At 38.1% G+C, this 21,075-nt stretch overlaps 1 protein-coding gene across 1 annotated transcript in view; it reads right to left on the bottom strand.

Annotated features, from left to right (window-relative positions):
- Positions 1–17,960, bottom strand: part of RPE65 (retinoid isomerohydrolase RPE65) — a 42,091-nt gene extending 24,131 nt beyond the window's left edge. The window contains exon 1 of the mRNA XM_061121642.1: positions 17,926–17,960. The gene's annotated coding sequence lies outside the window, so the exon portion shown is untranslated. The remainder of the gene's footprint in view (positions 1–17,925) is intronic.
- Between the last annotated feature and the right edge of the window lie 3,115 nt (positions 17,961–21,075).

Raw genomic sequence — 21,075 nt, 5'->3', positions numbered from 1 at the left:
AAGGAGAGGTCACTTCTGGTGAAGGGAGAGAGTGAAGGCAGTACGAGAGGCACATGTTAGGAGGATTTTCTGACTTCTACACCATTTCTGCTGGATTTCATTTTCTCAGAAGGAATCTCATTTCCTTGAGTAGAGCCATGTGCCGTATTGTGATACCTGTACACTGGCAGTCCACTGAAGAGAAATCTCAGGAATACGAGGACCCAGATGCTCTTCTTCATGTTCACCTCTCATTACAAGGAGCCAAAAAAGAAGGCTTTGTATCAGCCAGGTGCCAGAAAACCACACTACACTGTACTACTACACATTGGCTGAGTGACGGGGCATTAACAAACTATATTTTATATTGAATATCACTTCCAGGGAAAACCAATCTTACTGGTAACCACAACTGCACCAAACACCTTTCTTAGGTATTCCTGTGCTGCTGCGGGTGTAGTCATGTTATTTAAAAACAAGAACTGATTCTAGTGATTTTTGTATTTTACTTTTCATCTTTGGTAGCCTTTATTTTTCAGCCTGTTTTAATATGAGAAGCCAGCCAGCTGCTTGAGGACTAATTGTTTGAAAAATACAAATAATGGCAATTCTGGGAAGGCTTACAGACTCATGGATTATACGAAATGTCAAGTTACCATGTGTGATTAAAGTCACAATGAAAACTAATTACTATGTACTGAACCTCACTGGGCTCGAAGTTCTTTAGGTAAAAAGCAAGAAAAATAGGTATAAGCATTTTCTTAGTTACATACTCTGTATAAATATTGAGCAATACCAAAACTGATTCTCAGGGAGTTTGATTTCATGTCTAACTGTTCAGCTAATACCTTCTACCTCAGGTAACTTATTTCCTCTGTCCTGTCTCTGTGAAGTTAGAGAACAGCTGGGTTATATCCTTTCCAAAGCCCCAAATGTAGACCTCTCTTCCAGGTCTGAAAGTGTTAGTAGCTCAGTTGTATCTGATTCTTTGCAACTCCATGGACTGTAGCCCCCCAGGCTCCTTTGTCCATGGAATTCTCCAGGCAAGAATACTGGAGAGGGTGGCCATTCCCTTCTCCAGGGGATCTTCTGGGCAGAGGCTTTATGTTTGAGCTGCCAGAGAAGCCCCCTTCTAGGTCTAATTGTATCCTTCTGTCATTTCAGCCTGATACACTGGACCTCCAACGGAGTGTTACTTTTTCTTTCATCTTCTCCTCTTATTCTCTATTTTTTTTTTTTTTTTTTGTTATTTGGTAAAATCAAATCATTTTTTGATTTCTGTGTTTTCCAAAGAAACTGTTTCATTGTGATAAATTTTGGTGGTGGTGTTGTCATTCAGTCACTAAGTTGTGTTCTACTCTTTGTGACCCCATGGACTGCAAGCATGCCAGGCTCCTCTGTCCTCCCCTTTCTCCTGAAGTTTTTGCTCAAATTTGTGTCCATTGAGTCAATGCTGCTATTTAACCATTTCATCCTCTGCTGCCCCCTTCTCCTTTTGTCTTCAATCTTTTTCAGCATCAGGGTCTTTTCCAACGAGTTAACTTTTCAGACCAGGTGGTCAAAGTATTGAAACTTCACCATTAGTCCTTCCAATGAATATTCAGGGTTGATTTTCTTTAAGATTGACTGGTTTGATCTCCTTGCAGTCCTAGGAGTGAAGGACAGAGAAGTCTGGTGTGTGGCGGTGCATGGGGTTGCAGAGTTGGACATGACTTAGCGACTAAACAACAAAGTTGTATTTCTAGGTTTTTGCTTGAACATTTAAATGAATATTACACTCTTCCTTAAGACTAAAGGAGGAATAGTTGAGTAGGAATGGATATATCAAGAGTTCACAGTGAAATCTGAGATGCTATAAGATCTCCATCTTCTCCATAGGGGTTAGTTGTTTATCCTTCCCTCCTGTAACACCTCCTTACTCTGAAGGAACTTGTTCAGTTGAAACAGAATTTCAACTAAAGCAGTCATATTCCAAGGTCTATGTTCTTATAAATACTACTTTCATCCACAAATGGAAGTTCTGGTAAATGTTATTTTCTTGATTTCATTACATGCCCAATGATATTTTAGTGCTCTGTGTAGATAGATGGGCCTGGAAGCTTCTCGGCTAACTTGCCTTCAACCATTCCCTAACCATACTGTCAGTCATTCCTCTTAAAGGAAAATCAGATCATGTCCCTTCTATACTTAGGACCTTTCAAGAGGTCTGCATTACCACTGGATAAAGTCCAAGTACTTTAGCACAGCAATAAGATCCCACACACCTGCCCCTGCCTACCTCTGTGTCAACATCTGCCGCTCTCCCCTTTCATCTGTGCTCTAGCAGTAGCAAGCTGTTTACTGCTTCTTGTCAATTGCATCCTGTTTCGTGCTTCCCTTTCTTCACACAGGCTAACTCCTTTATTTGGAGCTCCCCTCCTTCTTTCATCTGGTAAATTCCCAGTTTCCAACACTACCCTGATAGAGCATTGCTTTCTTGTGATGCCTCAGACAAGATATTCTCTTTTGTGCTGTTTTTGAAATTCATGTGTAAGTTTAAAATTTTTGTATATATCACATCATGTTGTTCATTTGTTAGCATGTCTGTCTTCCACTTCTGATTGTGTGCGTCTTGCTTATTGTGTGCTCAGTCATTTCAGTTGCCTACAACTCTGTGACCCCATGGACTAAAGCTTGCCAGACTCCTCTGTGGGATTCTCCAGGCAAGAATACTGGAGTGGGTTGCCATGCCCTCCTTCAGGGCATCTTCCTGAGCTAGGGATTGAACCAGCATCTCCTGCATCATAGGCTGATTCTTTGCCCACTGAGCCACCTGGGAAGCCCTTGTCTATTGTAGAGAGAGAATTAACTCACCCTAGCACAATGACATTTGGCTAAGTCATTTGACATCTGTCAGGATGGAAGCTGGCAGCCAGCCATCTGTTCCCCCAGGGTGAGAACCAATAGACGGTCAAAAGTTCTGCACTTACTTCTGCTGCTCCCCTCTCCTCCGATAAGTCACATATAAGGCAACCCACCCTGCCCCTCTCCTCTCCCCTGCACCACCAGCACTTAGTCTGCCCTGGCACCATTCAAGAAGATAATAGGCAAAGAAGGATATGTATAGACGTCCTTATGATCATGCACACTCTGCCTCTCTCTTTTTCTGGGGATGTTAAGAGTGCTCACTTGCTGGTGGATCCTGCCCCTCACTCATGGAATCCCCCTTGCTTTGTAAATGCCTGTTTCAGTAATAATTTGAATAGTTTGTGGTCTCTGGTTTGAGTGTGGTGTATTTTGATATATGATATCTTGAAAACTTACAGCCCTGCAGCAGCCTACAGTAACATTTATGCACTATTATGCTCAGTGAATCAGTATAAGAAGGAAATAAAGCTTGTCTGCTCAATCAAGTTAATAGAGGCCACTAGAAGAACTGCCTTAATGAAATGAACACAAGAATAATTTAAAAATTGAATTTATAAATGAGTTCTTAAGGATTTGGGTTTGTTTTTTTTTGAAAGAATTTGAAATATTTTACTTTTTCTTAAAATCTTGATTATACTCATTTAAATTAATCAGCTCTTGATTCATAGAAAAAAAGGCACAATAAAAGAAAGTTCTAGGCCAGCTCCATTGGATTATGATGCCTCAGCTATTGAAGACCTCGGTACGCTTTTAAGTTCTTAGGTTCTGCCAGTTGGTACAAATGTAAAACAAAGGGGGTGGGGGTTGGTTACTGAATCTTTTAGAACAGACTCCCCCCACCCTCTGGGCCAGAGAACTGGTTTATTAGACAAAAGAACCTTACATGTGGATTAGGAAAACTTATCCTCTTTACTTCAGGCACATGAACATCAGAAAATGAGCTGTTCTAATAGTATTAGGAATTCTGGTTGCACTGATTCAGTTTATGGAATTACTGGATTGCTTATGAGTCATTCTCAGACAATGGAAGAATAGGTTTCCTAACAAGACGAAGTTGTTAGTAATATTTAACCTTAAGTTCACTCTTAATTGTATTGCTTATCAGAATGTTATATCAGTTTTTGTTTGTTTACCCACTTAATGTCTTGAGGACAGTGCCCTTATTTATTTGTTACTGTGTTGTAAACCTCAGCACTTAATAAGTAATTGTTAAACGTTATATGCTATTATAAATGGTACTGTTTTATTAATAAGAATTTATTCTCCTTTTGATGCTAGTGTAGAGATGAATTTGATTTTTGCATATTGATCTTGTATCTGAAATTCTTCTAAACTCATTAAGAGTCCTAGTAGTTTTTTAAAAATAAATCATCATGTTTTCAACATAAAGATCATGTTGCTATGAACAAAGACTGCCTTACTTCTTCCTTTCCAATCTAGATGCATTTTATTTCTTTTATTTTCTTGCCTTATCACACTGCTAGAATTTCAGGACAGTGCTGAAAAGAAGTAGTGAGAAATGATAGCCTCATCTTGTTCTTATCTTAAGGAGAAAGTATTGAGTCTTTCACTACAAAGCATGGCATTAGATGTAGGCTCTTTCAAACATCCTTCATCAGGTTGAAAAAATTTCCTACTTGTTGAGGGCTTTAAATCGGGAATGGAGGTTAGATTATGTCAAATGCTTTTTCTGTGTGTTAAGATGATCACATGCAAATTGTTTATTAGCTTGTTAATATGGTGAATTATATTGACTCATTTATAATAGAATATTAAACCAATTTTGCATTTTGGGGATAAACCAGAAAAATATACTATCATTTTACCAATTTTTAGATTCTATTTGCTAAAATTTTGAGAGTGCTGCACTGTGTTCATGGGGGAATTGGTGTTTAGTGTTTTATTTCTTTTTCTGGTATTGATATCAAGGTAATGATGGAGTCAGAGAATAAACTGGAAATTTCTATCAGCTCTTAAGTTTATTGGAAAATTCTGTACAGATTTACTGTTATTTCTTCCTTAAATGTTTGGTAGATTTTACCAGTGAAGCATTTGAGCCAGAGCTTTGTTTTTTGAAAGGGTTTTAACTATAAAATTCTTTTTCTTTAATAGGATCAAAGATATATGACTCTAGGTTATTTATTTGAGACATTTATTTCATGATATCTGTTTGTGTCTTTTAAGAATTTGTCTATTTCACCTAGGTTAGTGAATTCAGTGGCATACAGTTGTTCATAATAATTCCATTTTATCTCTGTAGAATCTATAGTTATATTGCATTTCCCATTTCTAGTATTGTGCAACTGTACCTTTTTTCCTTTTTTTAAACTGATAAGTCTTGTTAGAGGTTTATCAGATTTATTGGTCTTCTCAAAGAACCATATTTTCTATCTTCAAGCTATTTGTGTCTGTATCTACTTGTTTTAGGGTGACAGTAGCATTGGCTCAAATATATTAAAAAAATCTACATTTTCTTACTTTCTTCTCCCTCATTTTTTTCTTTTTTTTGCCACTTAATTTTTTTAATTGAAGGATAATTGCTTTACAGAATTTTGTGATTTTCTTTCAAACATCAACAAGAATCAGCCATAGGTACACCCATGTCCTCTCCCTTCCAAACCTCCCTTCCATCTCCCTCCCCATCCCACCTTTCTAGATTATCACAGAGCCCCTGTTTAAGTTCCCTGAATCATGAAGCAAATTCCCACTGGCTATCTATTTTATAGGGTATTGTAAGTTTCTATGTTACTCTCTCCATATTAATTTTTAAAAATTAATTAATTTTAGTTTAAAACACTGTATTGGTTTTGCCATACATTGACATGAATCTGCCATGGGTGTACATGTGGTCCCCATCCTGAACCCCCCTCCCACCTCCCTCCCCATCCCATCCTTCTGGGTCATCCCAGTGCACCAGCCCCAAGCATCCTGTATCATGCATCAAACCTGGACTGGTGGTTTGTTTCACATATGATAATTTACATGTTTCAATGCCATTCTCCCATATCATCCCGCCCTCAACCTCTCCCACAGAGTCCAAAAGACTATTCAATACATCTGTGTCTCTTTTGCTGTCTCACATACAGGGTTATCATTACCATCTTTCTAAATTCCATATATATGCATTAGTATACTGTTTTGGTGTTTTTCTTTCTGGCTTACTTCACTCTGTATAACAGGCTCCAGTTTCACCCACCTCATTAGAACTGATTCAAATGTATTCTTTTTAATAGCTGAGTAATATTCCATTGTGTATATGTACCAGACCTTTCTTATCCATTCATCTGCTGATGGACATCTAGGTTGCTTCAGTCCTGGCTATTATTAACAGTGTGATGAACATTGGGGTACATGTGTCTCTTTCAGTTCTGATTTCCTCAGTGTGTATGCCCAGCAGCAGGATTGCTGGGTCATATGGCAGTTCTGTTTCCAGTTTTTTAAGGAATCTCCACACTGTTCTCCATAGTGGCTATACTAGTTTGCATTCCCACCAACAGTGTAAGAGGGTTCCTTTTCTCCACACTCTCTCCAGAATTTATTGCTTGTAGACTTTTGGATAGCAGCCATTCTGACTGGCGTGTGGTGGCACCTCATTGTGGTTTTGATTTGCATTTCTCTGACAATGAGTGTTGTTGAGCACCTTTTTGTTAGCCATCTGTATGTCTCCTTTGGAGAAATGTCTGTTTAGTTCTTTGGCTCACTTTTTGATTGGGTCTTTTATTTTTTTGGAATTGAGCTGCAGGAGTTGCTTGTATATTTTTGAGATTGCAGAGGAAGGTAAACTTCCAAACTCATTCTATGAGGCCACCATCACCTTAATACCAAAATCTGATAAAGATGCCATAAAAAAAAAAAAAAAACTATATAGGCCAATATCACTGATGAACATAGATGCAAAAATCCTTAACAAAAATCTAGCAAACAGAATCCAACAACATATTAAAAAGATCATACATCATGACCAAGTGGGCTTTATCCCAGGGATGCAAGGATTCTTCAATATCCACAAGTCAATCCATGTAATACACCACATTAACAAATTGAAAGATAAAAACCATATGATTATCTCAATAGATGCAGAGAAAGACTTTGACAAAATTCAACATCCATTTATGATAAAAACCTTCCATAAAGCAGGAATAGAAGGAACATACCTCAACATAATAAAAGCTATATGACAAACCCTCAGCAAACATTATCCTCATGAAAAATTGAAAGCATTTCCCCTAAAGTCAGGAACAAGACAAGGGTGCCCACTCTCACCACTACTATTCAATATAGTTTTGGAAGTTTTGGCCACAGCAATCAGAGCAGAAAAAGAAATAAAAGGAATCCAGACTGGAAAAGAAGTAAAACTCTCACTGTTTGCAGATGACATGATCCTCTACATAGAAAACCCTAAAGACTCCATCAGAAAATTACTAGAGCTAATCAGTGAATATAGTAAAGTTGCAGGATATAAAATTAACACACAGAAATCCCTTGCATTCCTATACACTAACAATGAGAGAACAGAAAGAGAAATTAAGGAAACAATTCCATTCACCACTGCAACAAAAAGAATAAAATACTTAGGAGTATATCTACCTAAAGAAACAAAAGACTTATAAAACAAAAGTTTTATAGAAAACTATAAAACACTGGTGAAAGAAATCAAAGGTGACACAAATAGATGGAGAAGTATACCATGTTCATGGATCAGAAGAATCAATATAGTGAAAATGAGTATACTACCCAAAGCAATCTATAGATTCAATGGAATCCCTATCAAGCTACGGACAGTATTTTTCAGAGAACTAGAACAAATAATTTCACAATTTGTATGGAAATACAAAAAAACCTCGAATAGCCAAATCAATCTTGAGAAAGAAGGATGGAACTGGGGGAATCGACCTGCCTGACTTCAGTCTCTACTACAAAGCCACAGTCATTAAGACAGTGTGGTACTGGCACAAAGGCCATATATAGATCAGTGGAACAAAATAGAAAGCCCAGAGGTAAATCCACACACCTATGGACACCTTATCTTTGACAAAGGAGGCAAGAATATACAATGGAGAAAAGACAATCTCTTTAACAAGTGGTGCTGTGAAAACTGGTCAACCACTTGTAAAAGAATGAAACTAGAACACTTTCTAACACCATACACAAAAATAAACTCAAAATGGATTAAAGATCTAAATGTAAGACCAGAAACTATAAGACTCCTAGAGGAAAACATAGGCAAAACACTTTCTGACATAAACCACAGTAGGATCCTCTATGACCCACCTCCCAGAATATTGGAAATAAAAGCAAAACTAAACAAATGGGACCTAATTAAACTTAAAAGCTTTTGCACAACAAAGGAAACTATAAGCAAAGTGAAAAGACAGCCTGCAGATTGGGAGAAAATAATAGCAAATGAAGCAACGGACAAAGAATTCCCCCTCATTTTATACTTTTGATGTCCTCTACTACATCTTCATGTTTATCCTTTTGCTGTTCATTTTGGTTATCATCATTTTCACAGAATTTAAAAATTAAAATAAAGAAATCTGTACACTGACTTATTTAAGTGATTTACTTTCAAATTGTGATTTTTCTCTTTCCTATAGAGTCTTACTTCTTTTCTATTTAAAGAAGGCTTTTCAATATTTCCTTTAGGATAGATTTAGTATTGCCATCATCTTTTAGCTTTTGCTTGTCTGAGAAATTCTTTCTCTCTCCTGTTCTAAATGATAATCTTGCTGGGTAGAGTATACTAGGTTGAAGAGTTTTTCTTTTCAGGGCTTTGAACATATCTTTCCACTCCCTTCTGTGGATGCCAGACATTTTACATTTTACTTTATTGATTGTTAAGTTTATTTGTATTCTTTTAAATATTATTGAACTTTATTCTGTGACTCAGTGTTTTTGGAAACAGTTTGGCCTTTATTTTGTTTTTAAGAATTTTTAGATTGGATTGAAGCAGTGCTAAGACCAATTTTCCTTAATACTGTATTATATAATATTACTGTCCAATACTGAGTCAAGAATCTTCTGAGAATTCTACAAAATTCTTCATGAATCATGAGGCTTTCTAGTCTGTGTGGTGGGAACAGGTACTATATACTCAATTCTGTGTGGGTGAGTAGCACTGTGACCTCTAAACCACTCAGGTGATTCTCCTGGCCTTGGATAATTTCCTAATATAGTAGTGCTAATAAGTATTTCAGCTGAATACTGAAGGGGAACACTTCACAGAGATTCAGAATTCTTTGTAGATATCCCCTTTTATGACTATTTCCTGTGAACTCTAGACCTCTTGTTTCCCACAGTTCTCAACTCCATCTCCTCAATTTGGAATACGCTGTATGGGCATGACAGCCTAGAATCCTTTCATAGCATTAAGCTGGTACAGTTAGGTGCCTCATCTTGTCTAGTGCTTATTTTTTTTTTTTTTTAAATTATAGCTTCCAGTATTTTGAACAGCATTGCTTTTTACACAAATTATTTCATTAGTCTGGTCCTTAGTACTTAAATTTGGTTGGGAACTAAATTTCACTGATCGGTAAGTATATATTTTTGTCAAATAAATTTCAGAGAATTGCCTGAGCTTCATATAGAACAGTGTGAGGAGCTTCTATTATACATTTTTAGAAGTGGGAAAATGAGATTAGGCATAACTGAAGGCATTAGGTATTATACAGTGGTACTGGAAGTAAGACAATGCAAGAGGCAAGAAATTTAAGACTTTTCTATTAAGACTTGTAAGATACAAATGTGTTGAACACTATGTATATATGGCAGTGAATAAAAAGACCAAGTCTCTTTTTTCATTAAACTTCATCCCAGTGTGCATGAAATCAAGTTTTGAGTACCTATTATTTTTGTATTCAATAATTGAGATGTTTTATTTAATTAGGGTAGATGATGTAATACAAAAATACACAACATGTGATACATGTTACCTCATAGCTTTATACTTTGTTATAGCACTTGTTACCTTATAATTGACAATTTATTCATCTCTTTCTCTAACCAGCCTGTGAACTTCTTTATATAAAGACTAGGGTTTCTTATTTAGCCTTTTAATTCCATTGTCTAGCACAATGCAGTAGACACAGCAGGTATTAGTGAGTAAATACACTAATGGATGAATGGAAGAGTGAATGGTGCAACTTTTCCGTACCACAGTTGATTGTCAAGGGAGTTGTTTTGAATAAATAGGGCTTCTGCCCACTCTCCTATCACCCTTCAGTCAAAATGGCTAACACATTTATTCTCAAGCACAACTGAGGTTGGTGTATAATAATAGGTTAAATGTTCAGTACATATTTTCTAAAGTTTTAATACTAAACTTCTATGACAACTTCAAGCTTTTGGCCTTTAAATTTAAATGAGCAGCAGTAATTCTTAAATTCAAAGACGTGAGAAGATAATTACATATCCACTTGAGTGTTACTCAGTACTTACTTCACAATATGACAAAGGCAATTCTGTGATCTTTTATGTAAGACAGAAAAAAAAATGAGGCAACAGAGAATTGTGGCCCATGTCCATGGCAGCAGTATCTTTTTGTCTCTAGGATCTAGAACAATGCCTAGAAATGAAGAGATGAACACCACCTCATCCTTCTCAAGGCTAATTCACCATCAGCAAAATGATTCAGTGCATAGCTGGAAAAAACAAGCAAGTGACCTCATTTTTGATAATATCAATTTGTGATGAGGATGCTATTATCATAGTTTATGAAGAGAATTCTAATTTATCAAAGGGTTTCTTCTAAAGATGCCTCTTCGAAAAAGCAGAGATTTTCTAGTCAAATGCATGAGCAGATTGCTTTTTAGAATGTTTGTGGAATATAAGGCTTCAGCTCACGCCAAGCTATTCAAGCCATGATTCAATATCCTGAATTCCAATCAGGTTTGTAAAATAAGATGTCAGATTGAAAACCTCAGTCATTCTTAACTTGCTTCTCAGAAGATCCTTCTATGCAATCAGCAGAATAGTACAAGGGCACAGAGGGGAAGAAAAACAAGCCACACACAAACATAATGTGGTAAAGTTGGGCATAAGTTACAGGGCTTTAAGCCTATTTTATAATTAAAAATTTAGCCAAACATTTGTTAAGATATCAAATATAATTATGAAAAGGTGAAATATCAGAAAAGAATTCACTGAAAATGCCCAAATCAGACTTGTTGAATTATTTATTTCCAGACTTTGCTTATCTTGCATATGAAAAAAAAAAAAAAAGCTGAGTGGGGAAAAAAGCAGATTAGTAGATTCTAATAGCTTACCATGCAAGCTTTGTCAATTAGTTTGCAACTGCTGATAAAAGCACAAAAATGTGTACTAGAGCCATGAGATATTCCATGAAACTGCTACAGTGTCTTTTCCTGGTATTAATTGCAAATTCAAAAATTGACATTCAGTAAGATTTGCTAGTAATTTCTTTCCACATAAATTCCTCATAATCTTTCTTTAGCTAAGTTAATCATGTCTGTTCAGGTTGTGTGCAATTGATTCAATTTTTAAAAGAATCTTGGTCTCAAGAAAATCACTTTGATCTGTAATATTCATATTTCTGAATGAATGCTTTCAAGTTTTATCTGAATTATCTACTTTTGAGTCAAATTCCTGTTTTATTCTTTTGCATGAGGAAACATTTTTGAGTGTCCTGGTAGCTCAGCTGGTAAAGAATCCAACTGCAATGCAGGAGACCCTGGTTCGATTCCTGGGTTGGGAAAATCCCCTGGAGAAGGGATAGGCTACCCACTCCAGGATTCTTGGGCTTCCCTGGTGGTTCAGACAGTAAAGAATCCACCTGCAATGTGAGGGACCTAGGTTCGATACCTGGTTTAGGAAGATCCCCTGGAGGAGGGCATGGCAACCCACACCAGTATTCTTGCTTGGAGAATCCCCATGGCCAGAGGAGCCTGGCAGGCTACAGTCCCTTGGGTTGCAAAGAGTTGGACATCACCGAGCGACTAAGCACAACAATTTATTGTTTCTTTTTGTATTCATTAGAGATGTTTTACTTAGGAATTTCTTTTAACAACTGGATTTAGAAAGGTTCCAACTGCACTGAAATTAAATTTTAATTTACCTTAGGATTTATCTTAGACAGAAGCATTGTGCAACTCTTCTCTGTGTCTTGGAGCTTTACTCAGCCATGAGAAAAAGCCCAGGCTAGACTGCTGGAAGGTGAGAGGCATGAAATGGAGATAAGCCATCTAAGTAGAGGCCCATTCTAAATCAGGTAAGATCATGAAAACTATCTTTCTGAACCCAGTTAAAACTGCTGAATTGCAGAATTATGAGCTTAAATAAATGGTCATTGTTTTAAGCTTTTAGATCTTGAGGGATGGTTGTTTAATACAAAAATAGCTATTTGATATCTTGCAACTAAAGATGAGGGACAGATGTCAACTGATGAGTATTTGCTTATTTGCTACTCTAAGCCAACTACTGGCATTTGGCTAATACCATAAAACATATTATCAAAGAATTTTAAACATAATATAAACTTTAAAGATACGGTGATAGAAGCTCCTTAGTTTACCAATGAACAAACTGAGACTCAAAGAGATTAAGTGATTTGTAAAAGGTCATATAGGTAACTGTAGTGCTAGATTTTATGGCAACCCACTCCAGTACTCTTGCCTGGAAAATTTCATGGTTGGAGGAGCCTGGTGGGCTACAGTTCATGGGGTCGCCAAGAGTCAGACACGACTGAGCAACTTCACCTTCACTTTTCACTTTCAGTGCTAGATTTTAAGAATGCTAGGAGAATAATAAAAAAGATAGATGACAAATGCATATCAATTTTGGAAGCAAAGTAAAGTGCTCAGGAACTTCTTTAGAAAGAGAAGAGAATGTGACCATCGAAAGCTTAGGAAAGGAGTTCTGCATGACTAAGATGTTTTCCATCATTACCAGTAGACATGTGTCTCTCAAATCTTGTCACCCAAATAGTCTGAATGTTGGATGAGAATGAACTCACTCTCAAGGGTTTTGTGGGCATAACCAGAGGTTACTGACTTGCAGGATCAAATTTCCTTGAAGTCTGTAAAATACTTTTGTACCCTATCACATAGTATAGATTGTTTACATAAATAAGGATTTTTTATCTCCAAAATTTCATGACAAACTGACTCTGAAGAAAAATGAATCCTACTTGTCTTACGTTTTGAGTTATGCCCTGAGCATAACCTTGAAACCTGTTGGAGAAGCACATTAAAGTGGTCAAGCAAAAAAAACCATATTCTATACACTGCTGATACAGGGTAAAAATTCACAAGGCCTCTGGTTGTCTCTTTGGGGTACCTCATTGTAAGTCCTATTTTACCCCCTCTATACGTATTTATTGAGCACCTTATATGTTCCAGATACTGTTCAAGGTCTTGAAGACTTTTTAAAGCAAAGATATACTATTCCAATTGTGACTCAAACCAAAAACAATAGCTTTCTTATACTGTAACCATGGATACAAGTGGTATCCTGACAGAAAGTGCAGAAGAAGCAAATCTAACAACCCAGATTCACTTTCAAAGGTAGTCAAAAGCAAGAAAGACTTAAACCATGAAAACTGGCAGTGGTTGGTAAGATACCTGCTGCAAATAGGGTGCAACCCACATTTCTGGCTTGTTATCTAGATACCCTTGGCTCCCACCCCACCTCCCTGACAGCTGGCTGCTTGCAGATGCAGGTATGACAACCTATATGCTCTGGTAGGAGGGAAGCCAAACCTTCAGCACACAGAACCAGACAAACAAGAAAGCAATAGCTGTCTCTGGGCGGGAAAGGATCAATAATCAGTCTCTCAAAACCAAATTCACACAAGTAACAATCCAAATAACTAATTTTTACAAATGTTTTTCTCCTGTTAATCTAAATTTGGAAAAGGTAAAACAAAAAGACTTTGACTACCCTGAAGATGGAAATCCGAGAGGCTGAGTTTGGGAAGAATTTTTACTTTAGGCCACCTTTGTCAGGGGTCCTGGATTTCAGTTGCAGCATCCAGAGCAAGTGAGTGTCATAGCTAGCCTATTCTTATCTCCAGAAGTCTAGGAGAGAAAGAAGTCTTTCATCTACCCATTTTAAGTTCCTTAGCTGGGGCCGTGATAATCTGGCCAAAGGAGATTGTTGTTTTTATTGCTCAGTTGCTAAGTCATGTCCGACTCTTTGCGATATTAAGGACGCAGCATGCCAGGCTTCCCTGTCCTTCCTTCACCATCTCCTGGAGTTCGCTCAGATTCTTGTCCACTGAGTTGGTGATGCCATCCAACCATCTCATCCTCTGCTACCCTTTTCTCCTTTTGCCTTCAGTCTTTCCCAGCATCATGTTTTCTTCCGATGAGTCAGCTCTTTGCATCAGGGGGTCAAAGTATTGGAGCTTCTGCTTCAGCATCAATCTTTTCAATAAATATTCAGGGTTGATTTCCTTTAGGATTTACTGGTTTGATCTCCTGCAGTTCAAGGAACTCTCAAGAGTCTCCTCCACCACCACAATTCAAAGGCATCAATTGTTTGGTGCTCAGTCTTTTTTTATGGCCCAACTCTCACATCTATACATAACTACTGGAAAAACCATAGCTTTGACTATAAGGACCTCTGTCAGCAAAGTGATGTCTTTGCTTTTTAACACACTGTCTAGGTTTGTTACAGTTTTCCTTCCAAGGCAGATTCTTTACTGACTGAGCTACAAGGGAAGCCCTTATCAATGTAAGTTTCCTTTAAAAAGGATCCTGTGCCCTGGTTTAGAGCTTTTCCTCAGCATTTTGGTTCTACTGGCCTTTAGCTCAAAGAAACATACTTTGGCATGGTTATTCTGTACCATTCAAGATAGAGTAGCAATGAAACCAAAACTCCTGCTCTCAAGGAGTATATTAAATTCCTGCTGTTAAACACCATACACTAACTGAAACAACAGAAACATATATCTTAAGTTTCTGGAGGTTAGAAGTCTAACTTGGTTTCACAGAATCACTTTTCTTCTGAAGCCTCTAGGAAAGAATGTTTTCTTGACATTTCCAGCTTTTAGAGGCCATTAAGCCAGCAGCACAGCATCTTCTCTGTCTTCTGCTTCCATCATCACATCTCTGTCTCTGATCTTCCTATCTTCATTTTATAAGGACTCTTGTGATTATATTGGGGCTACACAGATAATCCAGGATGATCTCTCTATTACAAGATTATTTCAATCACATTTGCAAAGTATTCCTTTTTTTTTTTTTTATCATATAAGGTGTTATAGTCACAGGTTTTGCCATTAGGACATAAACTTATTTGGGAACCTGTTATTCAACTTCACACAAGGAAGTTACATTTCAGCAAAGTCCACCTTTATAGGATAAAGTCTAAGTTCTTGAATACATGTCAGATAAATTTTTATGATGTTTTGGAAGGAGAAAGATGGGGGAATAGAAGGACTTCTGCTTATCCCCTCTCTTGAACACACCAAAAATAACATTAATAGCTGAACAACCATTGACAAAAATGACTGGAACCTACCACAAAAGATATTCTATATCTAAAGACAAAGAAGAAGTCACAAAGAGACAGTAGAAGGGGTACTTTTCATGATATAATAAAATCCCATACTCACCAGTTTGGTTATCCACAGATTGGAAAATAATTATATTGCAGAGTTTCTCCCACAGGAGTGAGAGTTCTGAGCTCCATGTTAGGCTCCCCAGCCTGCAGGTCTAGCACTGGAAGCAGGAGCCCCCAGAGCATTTGGCTCTGAAGAGTGGTAAGGTTTGAGTGCAAGAGCCCCACAGGACTGGGGGAAACGGATACTCTACACTTGGAGGGTGCACACAAGGTTTCATGTTCACTGGGACCCATGGCAAAGCAGTGACTCCATAGAAGCCTAGGCCAGATCTAACTGTGGGTGTTGGAGTGTTTCCTGGAGAGGTAGGGGTTAGTTTTAACTCACAGTTGGGGTGAACAGCGGTGGCAGAATCCCCAGGGAATATTCACTGGCATGAGCTCTCCTGGAGGTTGCCATTTTGACACTGAGACCTGGCCTGACTCAGTATCCTGCAGGTTCCAGTGCTGGGATGCCTCAGGTGGAAACATAGCCCCATCTATCAACAGACAGGCTCCCTACAGTCATCATGAGCCCACAGTTGCTGCCTCTAAACACACCCTGTAACATGGCCCTGCCTACCAGAGACAGAATGCAGCTCCACCCACCAGTGGGTAGGCACCAGAAGCAAGAGGAACTACAATTTTACAGCCTGTGGAACAGATAGGACAAAGATAGGAAACTAGAAAAAATGAGATGACAGAGAAATATGTTCCAGATATAGGAACATGATAAAACCTCAGAACAACTAAGTGAACTAGAGATAGGCAATCTGCCTGAAAAAGAATTCAGAGCAATGACAGGAAAGATGATCCAAGATCTTGGAGAAAGAATGGAGGCAGACTGACAAGATTATGAGAAATGTTTAACAAAGAGCCAGAAGACTGAAAAAAAAAGAAAAAAAAAAAAGAGATGAACAATACAATAAATGAAATGAAGAGTACACTAGAAGGAAGCAATAACAGAATAAATGAGGCAGAAGAATGAGTAAGTGAGCTGGAAGACAGATTGGTGGAAATCACTGTAGTGGAACAAAATAAAGGGAAAAAATAGTATGAAGTTTTTATGATGTTCTTCCCAGCAGTATCTCTAGTACCTCCCTGACTCAAATCCATAGCTCAGCAATCTTGACTTGCTCCTATTACCCCAACCTCAAGAACACATTTGCTATTTTTCATCCCCAATGATTTGCCTCTATCTACACTACTCTAACCCTACCATACTCTGTCCCTACATCTGTGAACTCTCTGCCTGGAAAAATACTCATGCAAGGTATCACCTCATCTGAGAAATGGTGCCCCTTCCATTTACTCCAAAAAGATCCTTTGTTTCTACTATGGGCTCCAAAATCACTGCAGACAGTGACTGTAGCCATGAAATTAAAAGATGCTGGCTCCTTGGAAAGAAAGCTATGATAAACTGAGACAGTGTACTAAAAAGCAGAGACATCACTTTTCTAACAAAGATCCATATAGTCAAAGCTGTGGTTTTCCAGTAGTCATGTATGGATGTGAGAGCTGGACCATAAAGAAGGCTACTAATGATGAGAAAGAGTTAGTCGCTCAGTTGTGACTATGACCCCATGGACTGTAGCTTGCCACGTCTTTGTCCACGGAATTCTCCAGGCAAGAATACTGGAGTGGGTAGCCATTCCCTTCTCCAGGGATCCTCCTGACCCAGGGATTGAACCAGGGTCTTCTGCATTGCAGGCAGATACTTCATTGCCAGAGCCACCATGGAAGCCCAAAGACGACTGAGAGCCGAAGAATTGATGCTTTTGAATTGTGGTGCTGGAGAAGACTCTTGAGAGTCCCTTGGACTCTAAGGAGATCAAATCAGTCAATCCTAACGGAAATCAACTGTGAATATTTATTGGAAGGACTAATGCTGAAGCTGAAGCTCCAAAACCTTGGCTACCTGATGTGAAGAAATGACTCATTGGAAAAGACTCTGATGCTGGGAAAGATTTAAGGCAAAAGGAGAAGAGGGCATGCTATGAGATGGTTACATAGCATCACTGACTCAATGGACATGAATTTGAGTAAACTCCAGGAGACAGTAGAGGAGTGAGGAACCTGGCGTGCTGCAGTCCATGGGGTCGCAGAGTTGGACGCAACTTATCGACTGAACAATGACAACAATGGGTTTGATCACACACTGTCTTAGAACTGTCTACGTGATAGTAGTCTTGCTCTATTAGTAGAAGGCTCCTTGAGAGTAGGAAGTGTATCATTCATTTTTTCTAGCAGCATCACTCACTCATAGTAGTTGGCACACAGTGAGAGCTTGAGTAACATCAAATAAATGAGTATCACTGAAATTGTTTAAGTACAGTAATTATGAGAGGATGGAGGGAGGGAAAAATTGAAGGAGTTTTATCTTGAGTTGTTAAATAAGTTTAGTAAAGAGCAGCTTTCTCTGCTGAGCCTTAGAAAAGGAATAGCAGACAGGAAAGATGAGATGAGATATACATGACTCACAGGCAGTGAAGATAACAAGAGCCGGAGGCGCAGAAGCTTCAGGGCTGCTCCTCAGTTGGGGTGCTTTTGATGTGTGCCTGCTTTGATCCCTGCTGTGTAGCTATGGCCCAGGATGTTCTGGAATGAAGAAAAACTACTTACTGTCTTCTGTTTCCAAATCCAGAGTGTGTTAGAAAAGAAGCACATGGGGAGGGGGCTAGCTTATCTGGTGGCAAAATAAAATCATTTCCCAAAGGTAAATAGTCTCTCCCAATGGTTGAGAGCTGATGCTGAAGAAAAGAGGATGCACAGAGGGGACACTGTTGTGTGCAGAAGAGAAAAGCTGAATGCAACATAAAAGCAGAGACAAAAAAAAAAAAAAAAAGCAGAGACAAGATAAAATAGAAAAATGCAAAAGAACAGCTGCGCACAAGTGAAGTCAGCTAAACTGTATAATTAGTAAAGGACACAGTGGGACACTGGGCCATACATGGAGGGATTTTGCCAGTCTCTTGGACAACACATGGGAATATAGTTAGTGACATTCCAGCACCTTATAACAAGGAAAAGGACAACACAGTTAACAGATCATGATGGGGGCAGAGGGAGAAATACACAGCTACTTCTCTGTGTATGGGGGGCCAAGTAGAACTCCCATTTGTGTAGCTTATTTTTAGCATAATTCTATTATAAATTATGCCCAAGTAAAATCATTCTAAGTAAACGCTGGCTTAAAACTCAACATTCAAAAAACTAAGATCATGGCATCTGGTCCCACCACTTCAGGCAAACAGAAGGGGAATAAATAGAAGCAGTGACAGATTTTATTTTCTTAGGTTCCAAAATCACTGCAGACGGTAACTGCAGCCATGAAATTAGAAGACGCTTGCTCCTTGAAAGGAAAGCTATGACAAACCTAGACAGTGTATTAAAAAGCAGACACATTTTTTTGATGATAAAGTTCCTTATAGTCAAAGCTATGGTTTTTCCAGTAGTCATGGATGGATGTGAGAGTTGGACCATAAAGAAGGCTGAGTGCCAGAGAACTGATGCTTTTGAACTGTGGTGTTGGATAAGACTCTTGAGAGTCCCTTGGACTACAAGGAGATCCAACCAGTCTATCCTAAAGGAAATCAGTCCTGAATATTCACTGGAAGGACTAATGTTGAAGCTGAAACGCCAATACTTTGGCCACCTGATGTGAAAAGCTGACTCATTTGAAAAGACCCTGATGCTGGGCAAGATTGAAGGCAGGAGAGGAAGGCGATAACAGAGGACTAGATGGTTGGATGGCATCCCCAACTCAACGGACATGAGTTTGAGCAAGCTCAAGCTGGTGAAGGACAGGGAAGCCTGGAGTGCTGCAGTCCATGGGGTCACAAAGAATTGGACATGACTGAACAACCATAACAACAAATTATCATTAAATTTGAGATGTGGATTCAGTTATTCTCAAAACTACTTTTTTGAAATAGAGCTTTCATTCAGAAATTTTCTAAACTTGTATAATAGTCAGAGTCTCTTGACTGGCTCAGACTAACCTAGTGTAAATGTTCAACAAATTTAATCTCCCCAGGTTGGTAAAGAGAGAAAGGAGATACTATGAACTCTCAAAGAAAAGGAGAAAAAGGGTCCAGGTGGAACAAGCTTTGGAGAGTTATTGTTAGAAGAAAAATCAAGTACTATGATGCCATGCATATTAAACGAGTTTAGGGGTAAAAATCTGGGGCTGTACCTAAGTAAACTTCTGATGGACTTGATTCAAAAAGGAAGCACTTCCAGAAAATGCAATATTTTAGGGTTAATTGCTCCATCTCCACATCTGGGTATTAGATGAAATGTATGTGGAGGTCAAAGTCATTATAGTTCTTCTGCTACTGTTGCTGTTTAGTCACTAAGTCGTGTCTGACTCTTTGTGACCCTATGGACTGTAGCCCACTAGGTTCCTCTTTCCATGGGATTTCCCAGGCAAGAATACTGGAGTGGGTTGCCATTTCCTTCTCCAGGGGATTTTCCCGACTCAGGGATTGAACCCAATCAATTCCTGCTTGGCAGGCGGAATCTTTACCACTGAGCCATGTGGGAAGCCATAAATCTTCTACAAAGGCCTAAGTCATGTGATTTAACATACCCCAAAGCAGAAACTTTATTTTATTCACCAATAGAAGAGTTTCTGCACATTGTGGATACTCAACAAACAGTTGATGGAACAAGAATGAGTGTAGAGAAGCTGAAGCACTGAATCTATTAAATTTGTCCTTGTGAATGGGGATAATAACTGAGAAGAAAATCATGATTTTTCAGACCTGTTGAGCTTCTGAGGCTTGGGCTTCTGTGATTTAGTCCTAGGAGAGAATTAATATTAATAGTTACATAGTTTTGAGTTCCATGAATACCAGATATTGAGCTAGACACTTAGATACACTGTTGTTAATCCTCAGAATAACTTTCCAAGTTACATATTATCTGTTTTATAGATGTGTATATAGGTTGTGAAAAAGTTAAACAATGTTCTGAAAGTTATATAGCCATTAAATGGCAAACAGTAACTCATATCCATATGACTGCTAAATCAATGTATTTTACTTTTATCACATTTAATATTGTATATATTTTGAAAATTTTATTCCTTGTAGTAAAATTAGTGTATGTTCATTAGAATAAATTCAGAAAAGAGAGAAAGGTGTAGAGGGACAAAGTCAGCCATGATACCTCCATTCTTTTGTAAACATATGGCAATATAATGTTTCTATAAAGTCACCGCAAACACTGAAATAGGAATCACAAACCTTTGCTCCGAGGGGAATTATAAAGTTAGGTTCCTTCGAGTCTTTGGCCCTAACATTTTCATGAACTGACTAATCTATAACCTTGTTTTATGTATGTTTCTGTTTAAAAATGCATTACTTAATTGCTTTGTTGATTCATTAACATTTAACCTATAGTCAACATACTATAACTTGTGCCTGAATGGAGTTTACCTAACACATTCATTTGCTCATCAGGTATATCACCACCTTGTTATTCTTAGAAACAAAAGGCAGCACTTCAGCACTGTACTTGGGGTTCATTTTAAACGGTAAAGTCACCTATCAAAAGCTCCAAAACAAAAACATGGCACTGCATAACTGTAAAAAGGACACTTATTTACAACATGAGAGCTGAAACAAG

The sequence above is a fragment of the Dama dama genome, chromosome 20, assembly GCF_033118175.1.
Source record: "Dama dama isolate Ldn47 chromosome 20, ASM3311817v1, whole genome shotgun sequence".
Lineage (NCBI taxonomy): Eukaryota > Metazoa > Chordata > Mammalia > Artiodactyla > Cervidae > Dama > Dama dama.
This window is presented reverse-complemented; position numbering and strand designations above follow the sequence as displayed.